Raw genomic sequence first — 19,716 nt, forward strand, 5'->3', positions numbered from 1 at the left:
CTAATAATGTGCTTAACAAGTCACATAATAAGTTGCATGGACTCCCTGTGAGAAATGATAGTGTTTAACATGATTGTTGAATGACTACCTCATCTTTGTGTCCCACAAATCTATCACAACACATCACTTAGAACTACTCTTCATATTTCCTAGCGTCGGTATGCTTGTCATCGGCAAGGACTAACAATAAACGGAATAGAGCTAAGCACAGGCAAAATCCTAGAGGAAAACCTGGTTCACCTTTCAACAGGACAATAACCTAAAATACAAGGCCAAAATATACACTGAAGTTGCTTACCAAGACGGCATCGAATGTTACCGAGTGGCCTAGTTAGAGTTTTGATATAAGTCAGCTTGAAAATGTATGGCAAGACTTGAAAACGGCTGTCTAGAAATGATCAACAACGAAATTGACTTGAACTTGAAGAATAATAAAAAATAAAATTGAGACTCTCAGCTGTAATCGCTGGCAAAGGTGATTCTAACAGGGGTGTGAATACTAATGTAAATGAGATATCTCTGTGTTTCATTTTCAATACATTTGTAAAACATTATAAAAACCCGTTTTCACATTGTCATTATGGGGTATTGTGTATAGATGAGTGAGATTTTTTGTTGTTGAATTGAATCAATTTTGAATTCAGGCTGTAACACAGCAAAACGTGGAATAAGTCAAGGGGTATGAATACTTTCTGAGTGCACTGTATATATGTGTACAGTACCTGTTAGATATTAGGGGCTTCCTGTGATGTGTATGTGTATGTTTTTGATGTAAAAGGGAGTTAGCTTGCATGCTCGAGATGTCATTTTTTAGGCCTTGCTAATGTATTGATATTCAATTATTATTACATTCTAAAATATCTCAGAATAATGTGGACAATGCCTAAATAGATTGGATGCATGAATGGCGATTGTTCTGTAACCTATGTGGCCGACACACATAATAAAGTAGTGAATAGCGCGGTAGCATTAATCTCACCATTTGAATCTCACCGTTGCTGTTTTTATAATGAGAAAGTGACCAAAAAACAGGATTTGTATACTAATAACCACGCGTGGTTTTACCGCAACAGAGTAGATACTCACCCTTCCATTGAAGCGACGGTAAACAAACAAAAAATCTCTCACAAAAACAATGAAATCACGGATAATTATAAAGGAGCAGGAGAACTTATAAATTGGCTACAATAATTACAAGGACTTTTCAAGCACCAAATTTAGGAGATGTCTGATTTTCAAGGTAGGCCTATTCTAGTAATTACATTTCTGAGCTCCAAATTCAAGTTCAAGTTGGCGGCCCCTTGTATTGTTTTAAAATTGCAGGTGTAACATGGAAAACAAAATGCATTTGTCATGTTGTTTCTTAACAGATCATATTGTGAAGAACCACACTAGGCTGTGTAATTTGTTCTCATTATATCCAGAACAATGTATAGGAATAGTGTTGGGTGTTGCACAATAGTCGATCCTACACAACTGCGCACAGTAGACTCGATGTCCAATCCCAGGCACAAAAACATATGAAAACATGAAGACAATACCTTCATGCTTCCTCTGTTAAATCTAACGAGACCCTGCTGTAAATCAAGCAGACAAGAAGAAATGATCAACATCAACCCATTAGGGATATTAGATCCAACATGGATCCAGGCACAAATGAGACACCAAAATATTCTGGACATTCCTCCTGGACACCTTCTTTCAAGCACTGTTGTTGCATCGCATGCACTATCACAACCATAGCCACGCTAAGTAGTGATGCTGAGAATGATGCAGCACCCCCTGAAAAATTCATACAAAAATGTATAATTCATAAAAATACTAAATAAATATTTGTATATATATATACACTATACATATATCTACTCATGAAAAGGTTTTTCTTAATTTCTTACAATTTCTATATTGTAGAATAATAGTGAAGTCATCAAAAATACAAATAAAACATATGGAATCATGTAGTAACCAAAAAAGTGTTCAATCTAAATATACTTCTTCAAAGTAGCCACCTTTTGCCTTGATGACAGCTTTGCCCACTCTTGGCATTCTCTCAACCAGCTTTGAGGAGTTCACCCGCCATTTCAGGACAGTATTTGACATGTCCATCAGGCTGGACAACATGCTGGCTACTCGTGGACGTCTGGATCGGGGTCTGGTTGTTCCATCCTCCCGCGCCCTCTCTCCTGTACCCATGGAGTTGGGAGGGATGGTGCGCAGGGAGACCTGAGGGGGTTCCCGCTCGAGCACCATATGTGGTTGCAGAGGTCACATTGCTGGTCGGTGCTGGGTTGGTTCCTCTGGGAATCAAGGCAGCAGGCAGGGCACTCTGGCGTCACCCCAGGTGAGTAGGCACCATTCTCATCCAGAGCCCTCTGTTGCACATATGTTTGTCTCTGTCACTTTCCTGAATTTTCCCCGCGTTCCCAGTATTTCCCCCCGCTAGTAGATTCAGGCGAAGCTGGGAATTTCATGAATAAAAGTTCAGGTCTCCACCGGGCGCATTCCCCCAGAATATGCCAATTTGACTCTCGCCTTCTGTAAAAAGAAGGCGACTCAATTACCACCCCATCGATGGGGTTGTGCGATAGATCTCCTGGTAGATGCTGCATTTCCCAGGAGTCACGTGTATCCCGTCGCAAGTGGAGACGGAGGCAATGGAGACATATGTCTCTGAATCCCTGCATCAGGGGTTCATTCAGCCCTCCATTTCACCCGTCTCCTGGAGTTTATTTTTTGTGAAGAAGAAGGATGGCGGTTTGGTGTTTGATGGCGCCAGTAGTGTGGGAGCTGGACACGGACATTGAGCGGGCGTCAGGTGCAGAGCCCTCTCCCCCTCAGTGTCCAGCTGAGCATCTGTACGTTCCATCTGCTGTCCGCGACCGACTGATCTATTGGGCCCACACCTAACCCCCTTCTGTTCATCCTGTGATAGGTCGGACGGTGCGCTGTCTTGATGGGAGGTACTGGTGGCCCACTTTAGCTAAGGACGTGAGGATTTATGTTTCCTCATGCTCAGTGTGCGCCCAGTGCAAGGCTCCTAGACACCTGCCCAGAGGTAAGTTACAACCCTTACCCGTTCCACAACAGCCGTGGTCGCACCTGTCGGTGGATTTTTTAACTGATCTTCCACCTTCACAGGGTAACACCACGATCCTGGTCATTGTGGATCGTTTTTCTAAGTCCTGTCCTCCCTTTGCCCGGTCTCCCTACGGCCTTACACTCAGTTTGATGCGCCTGACTTCCCTGCCACCTATACACACGACTCTTACAAGATAGCCCTGCGTGTTTGTTATTAGCAGTACTATAGATAGCCCTGTGTATTTATTATTATTAGTACTGTAGATAGCTCTGCGTATTTATTATTATTAGTACTGTAGATAGCCCTGTGTATTTATTATTATTAGTAGTACTGTAGATAGCCCTGTGTATTTATTATTATTAGTACTGTAGATAGCCCTGTGTATTTATTATTATTAGTACTGTAGATAGCTCTGCGTATTTATTATTATTAGTACTGTAGATAGCCCTGTGTATTTATTATTATTAGTACTGTAGATAGCCCTGTGTATTTATTATTATTAGTACTGTAGATAGCTCTGCGTATTTATTATTATTAGTACTGTAGATAGCCCTGTGTATTTATTATTATTAGTACTGTAGATAGCCCTGTGTATTTATTATTATAAGTACTGTAGATAGCCCTGTGTATTTATTATTATTAGTACTGTAGATAGCACTGTGTATTTATTATTATTAGTACTGTAGATAGCCCTGTGTATTTATTATTATTAGTACTGTAGATAGCCCTGTGTATTTATTATTATAAGTACTGTAGATAGCCCTGTGTATTTATTATTATTAGTACTGTAGATAGCACTGTGTATTTATTATTATTAGTACTGTAGATAGCCCTGTGTATTTATTATTATTAGTACTGTAGATAGCCCTGCGTATTTATTATTATTAGTAGTACTGTAGATAGCCCTGTGTATTTATTATTAGTAGTACTGTAGATAGCCCTGTGTATTTATTATTATTAGTACTGTAGATAGCCCTGTGTATTTATTATTATTAGTACTGTAGATAGCCCTGCGTATTTATTATTATTAGTAGTACTGTAGATAGCACTGTGTATTTATTATTATTAGTACTGTAGATAGCCCTGTGTATTTATTATTATTAGTACTGTAGATAGCCCTGCGTATTTATTATTATTAGTAGTACTGTAGATAGCCCTGTGTATTTATTATTATTAGTACTGTAGATAGCCCTGCGTATTTATTATTATTAGTACTGTAGATAGCCCTGTGTATTTATTATTATTAGTACTATAGATAGCCCTGCGTATTTATTATTATTAGTACTGTAGATAGCCCTGTGTATTTATTATTATTAGTACTGTAGATAGCCCTGTGTATTTATTATTATTAGTACTGTAGATAGCCCTGCGTATTTATTATTATTAGTACTGTAGATAGCCCTGTGTATTTATTATTATTAGTACTGTAGCCCATCGTGTATTTTAATATATTATTTTTCATTTCATTTTCTCTGGTCATAGGAACAGCATGAATTTGTGCATGAGGCTGATGAGTTGCGACTCGACTTTCGCCATCAGGTGAAAGACGGTGTCCCCTCTCTCTGGTCAGTCTCAACGGAAGAAAGGAAGGCTTGCTGAGCCTAATGTTGTGTTCAAAACAGCTTGGAACTCGGAAATCTCCTACTTCCGACTTCAGTCCGTCCAAGACAACTATGAACTCAGGGAAAAAAAACGAGATCTGACCAGGAAAACTCGTTTTGTCGAGTTTTGAAATAAAGCTTGAGTTTTGAAATACTATATGGTCTGATAAGAACAATATTGGCAGGCCAGTCATTTAGCCAATATGCTGTGGTAATGTATTAGGCCTACTGCACAAACCTAATTCTTACATAACTATTTGTATTAGGTTCATGTCAAATAAAATAAAATGTAAGTCATGTGTTAAAAAGATTCTGAGCGGTAGATTTCGGCTTGCTTTTTGACTGAAAAAGTGGTTTAGCACATAAAACGTGGTAATTAACTACAATGACCATAATCCTTTGGGCATCTACTTGTCCGGTCTGTGTATCATTTACGCCTGCTATGGAAGAGACAACAACGCGTGATTGTGAGGGCATATAGATAGCAGCTGACGCTTCTCAAGGTATCTCTACCTGAAAATACATGATCAAAGTGATTGACAGTTGTTCATAAAAGTATTCCTTATTTACTTTGAAGAACTAAAAAGTAGTAATTTTGTCAGACAGCAGCTCTATAACGATGAGATGATGACTTGGAATGAAATAGTAAAGTCATGAAGTAAAACAAATGCAATATACCCAACAACTGACAGTAAAGTAATGTGAATGGTTAATAAGTGATAAGCAGTAATGGTCAGTCACTAACATCGTGGGACTTTTATTCATTGTTTATTCTGTGTTACAGCATTCAACCCACATAATGCATTGTTCATTTAATAAAAAAATAGATCATTTTAACTGAAATAAAAAAAGTTATCATTTTTTTAGCATCCAGCAATTACGTGAAAAACACTCATGATTTCCCTTTGGATCCATCTGCACCTGTCTGACTTACAGAAGGGCATCAGCCCGAGTGTAAAACAGAGCTATAAGAAGTATGAAAAACCGTGTGGAATAACAAAACAACCACACTGCCTTTGTGTGGGAAGCCTGTTTCTGCCTGTGCTGTCAGCATTTGAGTTGGGCTAATTACAAACCTTGAATAAGCTAAGTAGCCAATATTTATTTTATTTAACCTTTATTTAACTAGGTAAGTCAGTTAAGAACAAATTCTTATTTGTAATTATGGCCTACCAAAAGTCAAAAAGGGAAAAGGCCTGCTGTGGGGATGGGGGATAATCAATTATAATATATATATATATATATATATATATATATAGAACAAAGCACACATCACAACAAGAGAGACAACACAACACTGCATAAAGAGAGCCCAAAGACAACAACATAGCAAGGCAGCAACACATGACAACACAGCATGGTAGTAACACAACATGGCAGCAGAAGAACATGGTAGCAAGCACAAAACATGGTACAAACATTATTGGGCACAGACAACAACACAAAGGGTAAGAAGGTAGAGACAACAATATATCACTCAAAGCAGCCACAACTGTTAGTAAGAGTGTCCATTATTGAGTCTTTGAATGAAGAGATTGAGATAAAACTTTCCAGTTTGAGTATTTGTTGCAGCTTGTTCAAGTTGCTAGCTGCAGCGATCTTAAAAGACGAGCGACCCAGTGATGTGTGTGATTTGGGGACCTTTAACAGAGGTGGCAAAGAGAGCAATAATTTGTCTGATTCTCCGTAATAATGGTCTGATGAGACAAAAGTATTCACACCCCTTTGCTATGACATTCCAAATTGAGCTCAGGTGCATTCAATTTCCTTTGATCATCCTTGAGATGTCGCTACAACTTGATTGGAGTCCACCTGTGGTCAATTCAATTGTTTGGACATGATTTAGAATGAAACACCTGTCTATATAAGGTCCCACAGTTGACAGTGCATGTCAGAGTAGAAACTATATCATGAAGTCCAAGGAACTGGCTGTAGATTGTGCTGAAGCATATTTCTGGGGAAGTGTATAAAACAATTTCTAGAGTGTTGAAAGTTTCCAAGAACACAGTGGTCTCCATCATTGGGAAATTGAAAAAAAATGAAACTACCCAGATTCTGCCTAGAGCTGGCCGTCCAACCAAACTGAACAACAGGGCAAGAAGGACCTTGGTCAGAGAGGTGGCCAAGAACCCAGTGATTACTTTGACAGAACTACAGAGTTCCTTGGCTGAGAGAGGAGAACCTGCAAGAAGGCAAACAGTTTCTACAGCACTACACCATTCTGAACTTCATGGGAGAGTAGCCTGACGGAAGCCACTCCTGAGATGAAGTCACATGAGAGCACACCTGGAGTTTGCAAAAAGGCACGTGAAAGACTCAGAGCATGAGGCAAAAGATTCTGTGGTCTGATGAGACAAACATTTGACTCTTTGGCCTGAATGCAAAGCACTATGTCTGGAGAAAACCAGGCACAGCTCATCACCTGTTTAACACCATCACTACTGGGAAGCATGGTGGTGGATAGTGATGCTTATCAGTGGCAAGCGCAGGGAGACTGGTAATGATAGAGGGAACAATGAATGGAGCCAAATACAGGTAAATCCTTGATGAGACCCTACCCCAGAGTGCCAATGACCTTAGACTGAAAATGTACGTTCCAACAAAACAATGATCCCAAGCATACAACCAAAGCAAAGCTGCAATGGCTCCAGAACAAGAATTTGAAAGTCCTTGAATGATATAGAACACTGTTAAACCTCCCAATTCACAGATTTATTGACACCGATTCAATCTGAAACGGATCTTCGTCATGTCAAACAAACTGAGTGCTCACATCCCAAAATATCCACATTTCACTTCACATGACCATTGCAGACATGACGCATGGTGGGTGCCAAAACAAATTGTTTATCTAATAATTTAATAACAATGAGATGGGTACATGCAGTAGTTCCAGAAAATAATATATATTTACAAAATGACCAAGTGGGTAAACTGGAAGGCAAGACAAATCAAAGTGCCATATTCATATAAGAAATGGTCTGATATCAAACTCTAGGAGACATGGTACAAAACCGGTGAATCCAATACAATTCTCTTCTCAACAATAGATTATCAGTATCTCCCCCCTCCTAGGAGTCTTACCATGTTCGATGTCAATGTGTCTCAAAGAGCTAATGTTCTGACGAGCTTCCATTAAATGTGCAGCCACAGGGTTTCTCTGGTCAAGTGTCCTGATATTACTCCTGTGATCTGCTATCCTTGTTTTCAGAGCTCGTTTTGTTTTTCCTACATAGCATAGACCACAAATACACTTGATCCGGCATATTACTTTTTTTTAATAGAATAATGATGCCCTTAATCTTAATGGTCTTTACGAACATTGTGCATTTGTTCATAAAGTTACACTGGGTACATCCGCCACATCTATAGTTACTGTCCAGCACTTGTCTAGAAATTTACCAAGTGAAGGAAGCATTGAACGTGGTTGGTCAGGAAGGTGGGGAGGTTTGGGCGTGAGGCTGTCATCCTGGGTCATATTTTTATAACGTTCCCTTGCGTCCTGCAGCCATTCCTCTGGGTAACCCCGCTGTCTGAAACGCTCATCCAGATAGTCGGCTTGGTTGTCATTGTCACTGTGTGTTACAAATCCTGGGTATGCGACTGTTTTGAGAATTCCTGTCCGTCGGCTTTACCCCGCCCCCCTCCCACTTAATCAAAATGTCCAGAAAACTTGCTTCATGTGCATTAAAGGTGAATGGGCATTTCAAATGTTCACTGCTTGTATTGATGAAGGAGTGGAATAGATAAAGTTCCTCTACTGTGCCCTGGAATAGAAGGAATACATCATAAATGAAGCGTTTCCAGAGTCTGATATGGAGCAAGAATGGATAGTTAGGGCTGAAAATCACATTCTTCTCAAACAACCCCACATACAGATCGTCATAATTTGGTGCCATTTTACTACTCATAGCAGTTCCCTTCTGTTGAATGAACATGTCATTTTCAAACATAAAAAAGTTCTTAGTCAGAACAATCTCAGCAAGTCTAACAATACAGTTAGTGCTAGGGAGTGTGCCAGTGGGTTGTTGACTAAGACAGTGTGCCAGTGGGTTGTTGACTAAGACAGTGTGCCAGTGGGTTGTTGACTAAGACAGTGTGCCAGTGGGTTGTTGACTAAGACAGTGTGCCAGTGGGTCGTTGACTAAGACAGTGTGCCAGTGGGTTGTTGACTAAGACAGTGTGCCAGTGGGTTGTTGACTAAGACAGTGTGCCAGTGGGTTGTTGACTAAGACAGTGTGCCATGGCTTCTAGGCCTCCCTGGTTGAGGATATTAGTGTACAGTGATTCAACATCAAAGCAAGCCATAAGCATCTCCCCATGGATATTGTGCAATGTCTTGAGGGTGTTAATCATGTCCGTAGAAGTGCGTACATATGCTGGGAGTGACACCACACTGGGTTTTAGAACGAAATGTACAAAAGCAGAAATATTTTCAGTCAGTGAGGCTGAAGGCCAGAATAGGTCTCCTTGGTGGCTTATCCAGTCGTTTGTGGATTTTTGGTAAAGCATAAATAATGTTCCTGATTGGAACGTCTCCACTTTCCACAAGAGACTTTAGCTTGCAGTGATCTCATCTTTGAACAGTGGTGTGGGGTCACGTGACAATTTCTGATAGAAAGTGATGTTGTTCAATTGTCCCCAGATCTCATTCACATAGTCATCACGGTTTAACAACACCACAACTGCGCCCAACATTACGCACTATCAAAGTGGAATAATTTCTTAAACATCCAACGCTTGTCTCTGTTCTTAAGGGAGATACTTGTAGACTCTGTATTCGCATTTCTTATTCAAAATCTGAGACACATCTTTTTCCACCAATCTGCAGTTTGTTTCTAGGGAGGGATTTCTGTATCTGGGCAGACAAAATCATATCTAATCAAATCGAATTGTATTAGTCACATGCACCGTATACAACAGGTGTAGACCTTACAGTGAAATGCTTACTTACGAGCCCCTAACCAACAATGCAATTTAACAAAAAATACGGATAAGAATAAAAAATAAAAGTAACAAGTAATTAAAGAGCAGCAGTAAAATAACAATAGTGAAACTATATACAGGGGGGTACCAGTACAGAGTCAATGTTCCTGGGGCACCAGTTAGTTGAGGTAATATGTACATTTAGGTATAGTTATTAACTATGCATAGATGATAACAACAGAGTGTATCAGCATGGTAAAAGAGGGGGGAGGAAATGCAAATAGTCTGCGTAGCCATTTGATTAGATGTTCAGGAGTCTTATGTCCAAGCCTCTTGGACCTAGACTGGCACTCCGGTACCGCTTGCCGTGCAGTAGCGGAGAGAACAGTCTCTGACTAGGGTGGCTGGAATCTTTGACAATTTTTATGGCCTTCCTCTGACACCGCCTGGTATAGAGGTACTGGATGGCAGGAAGCTTGGTCTCAGTAATGTACTGGGTAGTTCGCACTACCCTCTGTAGTGCCTTGCGGTCGGGAGGCAGAGCATTTGCCATACCAGGCAGTGATGCAACCAGTCAAGATGCTCTCGATGGTGCAGCTGTAAAACCTTTTGAGGATCTGAGGACCCATGCAAAATCTTTAAAGTCTCCTGGGGGGGAATAGGTTTTGTAGTGCCCTCTTCACGACTGCCTTGGTGTGCTTGGACAATGTTAGTTTGTCGGTGATGTGGCCACCAAGGAACTTGAAGCTCTCAACCTGCTCCACTGCAGCCCCGTCGATGAGAATGGGGGAATGCTCGGTCCCCTTTTTCCTATAGTCCACAATCATCTCTTTGTCATGATCATGTTGAGGGAGATGTTGTTGTCCTGGCACCACACGGCCAGGTCTCTAACCTCCTCCCTATAGGCTGTCTCGTCGTTGTCTGTGATCATTATGTTTGCCAATGACACAACAGTAGCAAACATAATGATGGTGTTGGAGTCGTGCCTAGCCGTGCAGTCATGAGTGAACAGGGAGTACAGGAGGGGACTGAGCAGGCACCCCTGCGGGGCCCCTGTGTTGAGGATCAGTGTGGCGGATGTGTTGTTACCTACCCTTATCACCTGGGGGCAACCCGTCAAGAAGTCCAGGATCTGTCCCAGGGTCCTTAGCTTATTGATGAGCTTTGAGGGCACTATGGTGTTGAGCTGTAGTCAATGAATAGCATTCTCACATTGGTGTTCCTTTTGTCCAGATGGGAAGGGGCAGTGTGGAGTGCAATAGAGATTGCATCATCTGTGGATCTGTTAGGGCAGTATGCAAATTGGAGTGGGTCTAGGGTTTCTGGGATAATGGTGTTGATGTGAGCCGCGACCAGCCTTTCAAAGCACTTCATGGCTACAGACGTGAGTACTACGGGTCGGTAGTCATTTAGGCAGGTTAACTTAGTGTTCTTGGGCACAGGGACTATGGTGGTCTGCTTAAAACATGTTGGCATTACAGACTCGGACAGAGAGAGGTTGAAAATGTCAGTGAAAACACTTGCCAGTTGGTCAGCGCATGCTCGCAGTACATGTCCTAGTAATCCGTCTGGCCCTGTGGCCTTGTGAATGTTGATCTGTTTAAAGGTCTTACTCACATCGGTTGTGGAGAGCGTGATCACACAGTCTTCCGGAACAGCTGGGTGAGCGTTTTGGCCTCTGGGTGAGCGTTTTCTTGTTTGCTTATGGCGGAATACAGCTCATTCAATGCTGTCTTAGCGCCAGCCTCAGTCTGTGGTGGTAAGTAAACATCTACAAAAAATACAGATGAAAACTCTCTAGGTAGATAGTGTGGTCTACAGCTTATCATGAGATACTCTACCTCAGGCGAGCAATACCTTGAGACATCCTTAGATATCATGCACCAGCTGTTATTTACAAAAATACATAGTCCGCCACCCCTTGTCTTACCAGACGCCACTGTTCTGTCCTGCCGGTACAGCGCATAACCAGCCAGCTGTATGTTGATAGTGTCATCGTTCAGTCACGACTCCGTGAAGCATAAGATATTACAGTTTTGAATGTCCCGTTGGTAGTATAATCTCTGCGTAGGTCATCGATTTTAATCTCCAAAGATTGCAAGTTTGCTAGCAGAAATTAAGGAAGTGGGGGTTTATTTGATCGCCTACGAATTCTCAGAAGGCAGCCCGCCCTCTGGCCCTTTTTCTCCACCTCCTCTTCACGCAAATCACGGGAATCTGAGCCTGTTCCTGAGAAAGCAGTATATCATTCGCGTCGGGCTCGTCAGACTCGTTAAAGGAAAGAAAGGATTCTGCCAGTCCGTGGTGAGTTATCGCAGTCCTGATGTCCAGAAGTTATTTTCGTTCATAAGAGTCAGTAGCGGCAACATTATGTACAAAATAAGTTAAAAAATAAGTTACAAACAACTAAAATAAACAAACAAAATAACTAAATCGGTTGGGGACATGTAACACATCAGCCTTCTTCTCCGGCGCCATTGTTACATGGTGGTTTTGACTCGAAAATGGGTATTCGTTCTGTGGGGAATGTCATTCTCCATTGTGTCACCCAACAGTCGTCTCACCCATACTTGACACATTCACATTTGGAATCTTATCATTTATGAGACAAAATAACTCCCAAAGTCTCAGTGCAGTTGTAATCTCACTGCTTGTATCTTCTCACGTATTCCACCCAAGCTAAGCTATTTCCTGGATAATGAGAGCCATGAAATCAAATGAGAATTTTTTCATAATTTGGCACCACTGGTCACAGAAATTCTCAATCTCTCTGCCAATTGTGGGTGCCTTCTGGATACTAAGGCCTCGTGTAATCAATTTCTTGTGCAAAAAGTTGCTCAAAGTGACAGCGTTGAGATGCATATGTGTCTCTCTGTCATATACTGTAGGTGTTTCAGTCTCTTTTGTAGTGATTCCGTTGTTTCAACTGGATCACCATGATTGTCCTTGAGTGGCCAGGTCAAAACCCAGACTTGAATCCCATTGAAAATCAGTGGAAAGACTTGAAGATTGCTGTTCACCGCCGCTCCACATCTAACTTAACAGAGCTTGAGAAATTCTGCAAGGAAGAATGGAAAAAAATTCCCTAACCCAGATGTGCAAAGCTGATAAAGACGTCTCAAAGCTGTAATCGCCACCAAAGGTATTTCTACTCAGTATTGACTCGGGGGTTTGAATACCTATGTAAATGAGATATTTCTGTATTTAATTTTCAATAAATTAGCAAATAATTCAGAAAACATGTTTTCACTTTGTTTTCATAAGGTATTGTGTGTATATGGGTGAGAGAAAACATATAGTTGAAGTCGGAAGTTTACATACACCTTAGCCAAATACATTTAAACTTAGTTTCTCACAATTCCTGACAATTAATCCTAGTAAGAATTCCCTGTCTTAGGTGAGCTAGGATCACCACTTTATTTTAAGAATGTGAAATGTCAGAATAATAGTAGAAATAATGATTTATTTCAGCTTTATTTCTTTCATCACATTCCCAGTGGGTCAGAAGTTTACATACACTCAATTAGTATTTGGTAACATTGCCTTTACATTGCTTAACTTGGGTCAAATGTTTTGAGTAGCCTTCCACAAGCTTCCCACAATAAGTTGGGTGAATTTTGGCCCATTCCTCCTGACAGAGCTGGTGTAACTGAGTCAGGTTTGTAGGCCTCCTTCTTCATTTCTGCCCACACATTTTCTATAGGATTGAGGTCAGGGATTTGTGATGGCCACTCCAAAAACTTGACTTTGTTGTCCTTAAGCCATTTTGCCACAACTTTGGAAGTATGTTTGGGGTCATTGTCCATTTGGAAGACCCATTTGCAACCAAGCTTTAACTTCCTGACTGATGTCTTGAGATGTTGCTTCAATATATCCACATCATTTTCCTACCTCATGATGCCATCTGTTTTGTGAAGTCACCAGTCCCTCCTGCAGCAAAGCACCCCCACAACATGATGCTGCCACCCCCATGCTTCATGGTTGGGATGGTGTTCTTCGGCCTGCAAGCCTCCAACCTTTTTCCTCCAAACATAATGACGGTTATTATGGCCAAACAGTTCTATTTTTGTTTCGTCAGACCAGACGACATTTCTTCAAAAAGTACAATCTTTGTCCCCATGTGCAGTTGCAAACCGTAGTCTGGCTTTTTTATGGCGGTTTCTGAGCAGTGGCTTCTTCCTTTCTGAGCGGCCTTTCAGGTTATGTCAATTTAGGACTCGTTTTACTGTGGATATAGATCCTTTTGTACCTGTTTTGTTTCCTCCAGCATCTACACAAGGTCCATGCTGTTGTTCTGGGATTGATTTCTTTCATCTCTAGGAGATGCGTGGTCCCATGGTGTTTATACTTGCGTACTATTGTTTGTACAGATGAACGTGGTATCTTCAGGCGTTTGGAAATTGCTCGCAATGATGAACCAGACTTGTGGAGGTCTACAATTTTGTTTCTGAGTTCTTGGCTGATTTAGTTTGATTTTACCCATGATATCAACCAAAGAGGCACTGAGTTTGAAGGTAGGCCTTGAAGTACATCCACAGGTACACCTCCAATTGACTCAAATTATGTCAATTAGCCTATCAGAAGCTTCTAAAGCCATGACATCATCTTCAGGAATTTTCCAAGCTGTTTAAAGGGACAGTCAACTTAGTGTATGTAAACTTCTGACCCACTGGAATTGTGATACAGTGAATTATAAGTGAAATAATCCGTCTGTAAACAATTGTTGGAAAAATTACTTGTGTCATGCACAAAGTAGATGTCCTGACCGACTTGCTAAAACTATAGTTTGTTAACAAGAAATTTGTGGAGTGGTTGAAAAACAAGTTTTAATGACTCCAACCTAAGTGTATGTAAACTTCAGACTTCAACTGTATGTTTAATCAATTTTAAATTCAGGCTGTAACATTTTTGAATAAGTCAAGGGGTATGAATACTTTCTGAAGGGACTGTATGTGGTTTCCAGACACACACACCTTCAGTCGGGCACAAACGAACACAAACACACAGTGAATATGCGTCATGTGACGTCCATTTCTCCCCAAACAAAGGGACTGATTGTTTGGTACAAACATTGCTCGTGAAATTAACTAGGAATATGCTATCGCTAGTCCCATCAAACATTGTGCTTGATATATTGACTGAACAAACACCAGAGAGTCAAATTACCTTTACCATTTATTTGGAAATGCTTAGCATTGTATTTATTTTGTTTGGATTAGCCAACTTGCTACTTACCATCGCTGTGTGAACTGTCTTGAGTAGCTTCCTATGTGAGTGCACACCAGCCAGCCAAGGTTAGCTTTAGCTACAGGATGCACACCTACCAATAATCTGTTTCTCCCTTTTCGGGGTGTTTTCATTGTTTATCATTAACGCTCATGTTTATGCTAATACAACTTCATTGTATCGTGGAATTGAGAATTCTCAGCAATTTAAAGTGTGAATGGTTTATGTCAGTTGAGGGTAGGTCATTTTAGGATACCTATGCTCCTCATTCTTGGAGAGCCAGAGAGGATGGAAAACCCTCTTTGAGCTGCTTGTCTAGGTAACATGCTGTTACTTTCTGCCATACTCAGATGAGGTTATCAGCGATTAGCCCTGTGTTTGAGGGTATTTTGCCAAAGTCATCGAGTCGAGATTATTTAACTATTGGCCAAGTCAGTTTGTTTTTCAAGTTCATTATTGTTGTCAACCATGTTTCATAACTTTCCTGTATTTGTAAATTTTGTACATAAATCATTAGATCCACTTCAAATAACACCTATTTTTAAAACCTGATCCTCTGACTCCATCGGAACTATCTTAAAACACACACAGCGCCTCAGGTGTTCTGAACAGCTCAAGACTCAGCATGCAAACCACATTCCTGCTGCCAGCGTAACAAGACACTTAGTGAAAAGGAGAAATAGAAACAAACAACATTTGATATTGGTCCTTCAGAAAGACCACATGCACCTAGCTGACAGCTGTTGACCCAGTAGTTCCTGACACTACTAGAGACCCTCTCTGTAGGAAATGACAATGGGGAAACAAGATGTGCTTGTATCAGTCATCAATCAGAGGAGAGGTGCATGGCGGTGCTGTGGCCAGCCCAGTCCAGGCCATTATGTTTTTTTCCCCGTTCCTGAGTGTGTTACACCTGGCCAGCACCCATCCTGCCTCACTTCACTTCCTGGGCCAGACCAGATGTTTCGCTCCCAATCGCAAACTATTTCCTCACAGCATTTGGATCAGGGGGTGGAGGGGGCAGCTCATTCTGTACGTTTGATGTCATCATTACTACTTCAAGGAGTTGGGAGGATTCCCGGCCCACCATGTTATGGGTGAATGAAAAGCTATTTGAGGAGCCCTCTGCCAAGATTACGTGAAACATGCTTCAATGGAAGACGTAAAAAATCAGTATCGAATAATATACTATGACATTTTAATTAAATCAGTATCTGCCACGAAAGGGAGGGAGGGCCACATTATCGTCATGATGATGAGGAACAAAGACAGCAATGAGAAATGATTGAATTAGTGGAAACACATTTATTGAATTTGCACTTGCCTTCCACAGTCCAATATAGAAACACACGCTTGTGTCTGATGTCGCCACTCACACACAGACAAGTGTTCCTGAAATCTATGGATCAGGCTCATAATATGAGCCTGGCTGGTGGCTCTTAGAGAGCTGTAAATAGGGCTCCACGACTAACACCCGACTGAACAACTAACAACGAATTACCAACTGAACTGTCCCCAACCCTCATTAGACCCTAAACACTTGAGTACTTGATGATGGGAGTTATCATGTGAAACCAAATAATTACACTTATCACTCAGCAAATTAAATGACAAAACTTTCAGGGCCATACTAAAGGAACGTGTGTTTGCATGCGTGTGATATGTGATGTAAGGTTGTATAGTCACATACGTCGTTGTCATAACAAATGAAAATACACTCCAATTCTGGCTTTACCTAAGTTTACCCTATGCTTTCACCCTTCAGTTACAGTACACTGCAGGTTGTGAGATCCGGAGGGCGACAAGGCCTGGTCCGAACTGTCTTAACCCATTCCCAGCAAGGCCTGCTTCTACATTACAGCATTATCAGTGTAAATCAAAACTCTGGCGGATCTCAGAGGACCTTAAACACACAAGACAATCTATGCTCAAATACCTGGTGAAAGCCCTGGGATGATTAGCAGGGAATCGTTCCGAGCCAGAAGCACGGCTTGGCAGTGACTGCTTTCGTTCATCATTCCACTTATGTGGGAGAGAATTAGAAGTTATCACGTCTGGGAAATCACTAATCACTGTAACATTCTAGTCCTGCTTGATAGAAACACACATATTGTACCCCTTCCAAAGCATTACACTAAATGCCTACAATTATTTTGGCAAGGGGTTGTTATATGCTGTATCTTCAAACCCATTTCAGCATTACGACACAGGTATAACACGTCTAATAAAAAGTGACAGACAATGTGATTGGCTGCTCCTGACGTGTCCTTTGACAATAATAAGAGAGGGCTTAGGGGCCAATTAGGGGTCATCCCTGCTGATAGTACTGCCCAATCAAAACAGAGGACAGAACCAAGAACAGTCTAGAGGGGTAACGCGGGTAATCTCGTAAATCGTGTTGTTAATAGCTCTCAATGACATAATATTGCAAAGCAAAATGGTAGGCATTCTTTGAAGAGGGGGGTATAGTAACTGATGCTTCCGTTGTGACATTCTGCAAGGTGGCTTTGATATGCTGCCAGGAACAGCCAGATACTAGGGGGTCTCTCAAAACAGATCACTTCCTATCAGCCTAATATTTCTCAATCTGTTGTTTCTGCTAGTGGTGCCCTCTCGAAACTGCAGCCAGCTAGACAGCACCTGATCCTCTGATGCTCCCAGACCCACTCCACCACCACCCACCTCCACCCACCACCACCTTCCACCCTGACTCAGCTCCCCATCTCAAACTAACCCCTTAATCATCACAGGCCTACTGCACACTGTCAACCTGGAAAACATGCAAAATGTATCCATAGTTCAGTATGATACAGGGAGTACTGTAGCATCTTCCACAATTCTGTTTCATCACTGCTAATCCACACTATATCAGAAGTTAGTCAGTTAGAGACTAATGCATTTCAATAGCAGAATATTGTTTCGTTGGACTTGGAGTGCCAGGTGGCCTGGAAAGAAGCACAGGGTGTATATATAAAAAAGATTTATACAGCTCTCTCAGCGCTTTGAGAGACTCAGTTCCACACAACTGTTTTGCCCTGGCAATAATAATTTTTCATCTAGATTTGTTTGAAAATACCATACTCAGAACCCACATCTAATGGCCTGGCTCTGGCTTGTGGCAGGCAGCTTAACGCAGAAAATATACTGATATGAAGACTGTCTGGATTTTGGAAAAAGCCATTTGGCTTTGCATCGACTGTCTAAACAAGCTTGTCTGACAGCAGGCAGAAAGAAGTGTCTGGCATGGCCGTCCCAGTCTGGGTCTGGGTCTCACCACCACAGCACACAGCTCAGCGCACAGAGGCCAACACTCAGCCACACTGCCTCCTTTGTACAGCCCTTATATTTAGCCTCGCATGGAACATGACCCCTAGAAAGAAGAGTGACATGCCCCCAGGGCCAATCTATAATGCTACAACACATCACCAGAACAATAGCTCACACTATTAAGGGGAAAATAACCCAGTGATTACTTTTCTCTTTATTTACACAGAATGCTTAATGGCTAACTTTGAACCTCTTTCCAAAAGTGACCCTAGTCAAAAATGCTCTTGTTGCATAATGGTCGCTCGCAATTAGCAGCAATTTGAAGTCTAGTTGGCAAATAGGAAAGTAAATGATAGTCATTAAAGATCTAGTGGAAATCCAAGTTTGTTCATCTCATTAGGAGAAAATAGAAGAGAGAGAACTTCACTTCACTGCTGAAGATTGAATATGTAGATCATCAGACTAATTTGGAGGAACAACAGAAACCTGGCAAATTGGTCAATTGTTATTGAATTGCACATATTGTCAACAGTGAGAACACTGTAGTACTCAGTCAATGAAAACGCCCTTTTTTTGGCAATCAAAGTAGAGACGATTTATGAGTGTATTGTGAGAACGTGGAGGCCAAAGGAACGCACACCTTGTTAGGCGAGGTGCTGGCTAGCGGAGTAGAACACGTGAAGAAGAGAAGGAGAGCTGCACACTCTAGGAGCTCAGATGCAATAATTGAATACCATAATTGAATGTATGGTGAGAATGCACTTGAACAGTGAACTAAGAAGGTCTTTACTGTAATCTTTTTAAACACATAGTAGATACTGTGTTGCAACAAGAAATGTTTTAGACACAGTCAAACTACATAAACATTATGCTTTTACATGTATCTCCACACATTCCAAAGCAGCAATAAAGGGAAAGGCATTTGGACAGAGAACACATGTGATATAATTCTAGAGCATCTGGCCAACAGAGTTTTTCAACAACAGAATATCTCTGAAACAATGAAGCACTTTAGAATGGGCATTACAGAGCCTGTCTACATTGTTAAATGGTTCTCAAGTTTCAACAGATGGTACTTCAGGTGAAGTGTAGAGAGCATTCACAGACTGTAACATGGACAGCATAGCGTGTCCTCATAGAGTGCAGTGTACAACTTGAAACAGGGCCCTGGCGTTGTCATTCAAGTACCTAACACGATGCTCGACTAAGTCAATGTTTTAGTATTTGAAACACTGTTGTGTAATGAATGACCATAATGTTCCTGGAACGAACCAACCAAACTATAACACAGAGGAACCTTTCCAGACTGTCCATCAAGATGCTATCATCTTTCTGCAGAATGCAATCCTCTGAACCTCTCCTTCAAAATAGGATTTCATATCAGATAAGCTTTCACAAGGTTTGATCAGCACACAGGAATTCAAACTTGGCATTTTCAGAAACAATGTTATTTTTTCATGATGGAAGTTTACCTTAGATTTGATTCGATCAGGTTTGGTCTAATTCTATCCCATCTCCATCGATCCATGTGTTCTAAGAAAACTGATACATGCCTCTTATTTGTCTGGAAATTCAATGTAGATTCAGTTGGGTGGATTGAGAAGCAGTGAGAAGAGA

At 41.2% G+C, this 19,716-nt stretch overlaps 1 protein-coding gene across 1 annotated transcript in view; it reads right to left on the reverse strand.

Annotated features, from left to right (window-relative positions):
• LOC139384042 (latent-transforming growth factor beta-binding protein 2-like) overlaps window positions 1-19,716 on the reverse strand; it is a 146,276-nt gene that overhangs the window by 77,376 nt on the left and 49,184 nt on the right. The gene's annotated exons all lie outside the window — the stretch shown is intronic.

This window comes from Oncorhynchus clarkii, chromosome 25, assembly GCF_045791955.1.
Source record: "Oncorhynchus clarkii lewisi isolate Uvic-CL-2024 chromosome 25, UVic_Ocla_1.0, whole genome shotgun sequence".
NCBI classification, from domain to species: domain Eukaryota; kingdom Metazoa; phylum Chordata; class Actinopteri; order Salmoniformes; family Salmonidae; genus Oncorhynchus; species Oncorhynchus clarkii.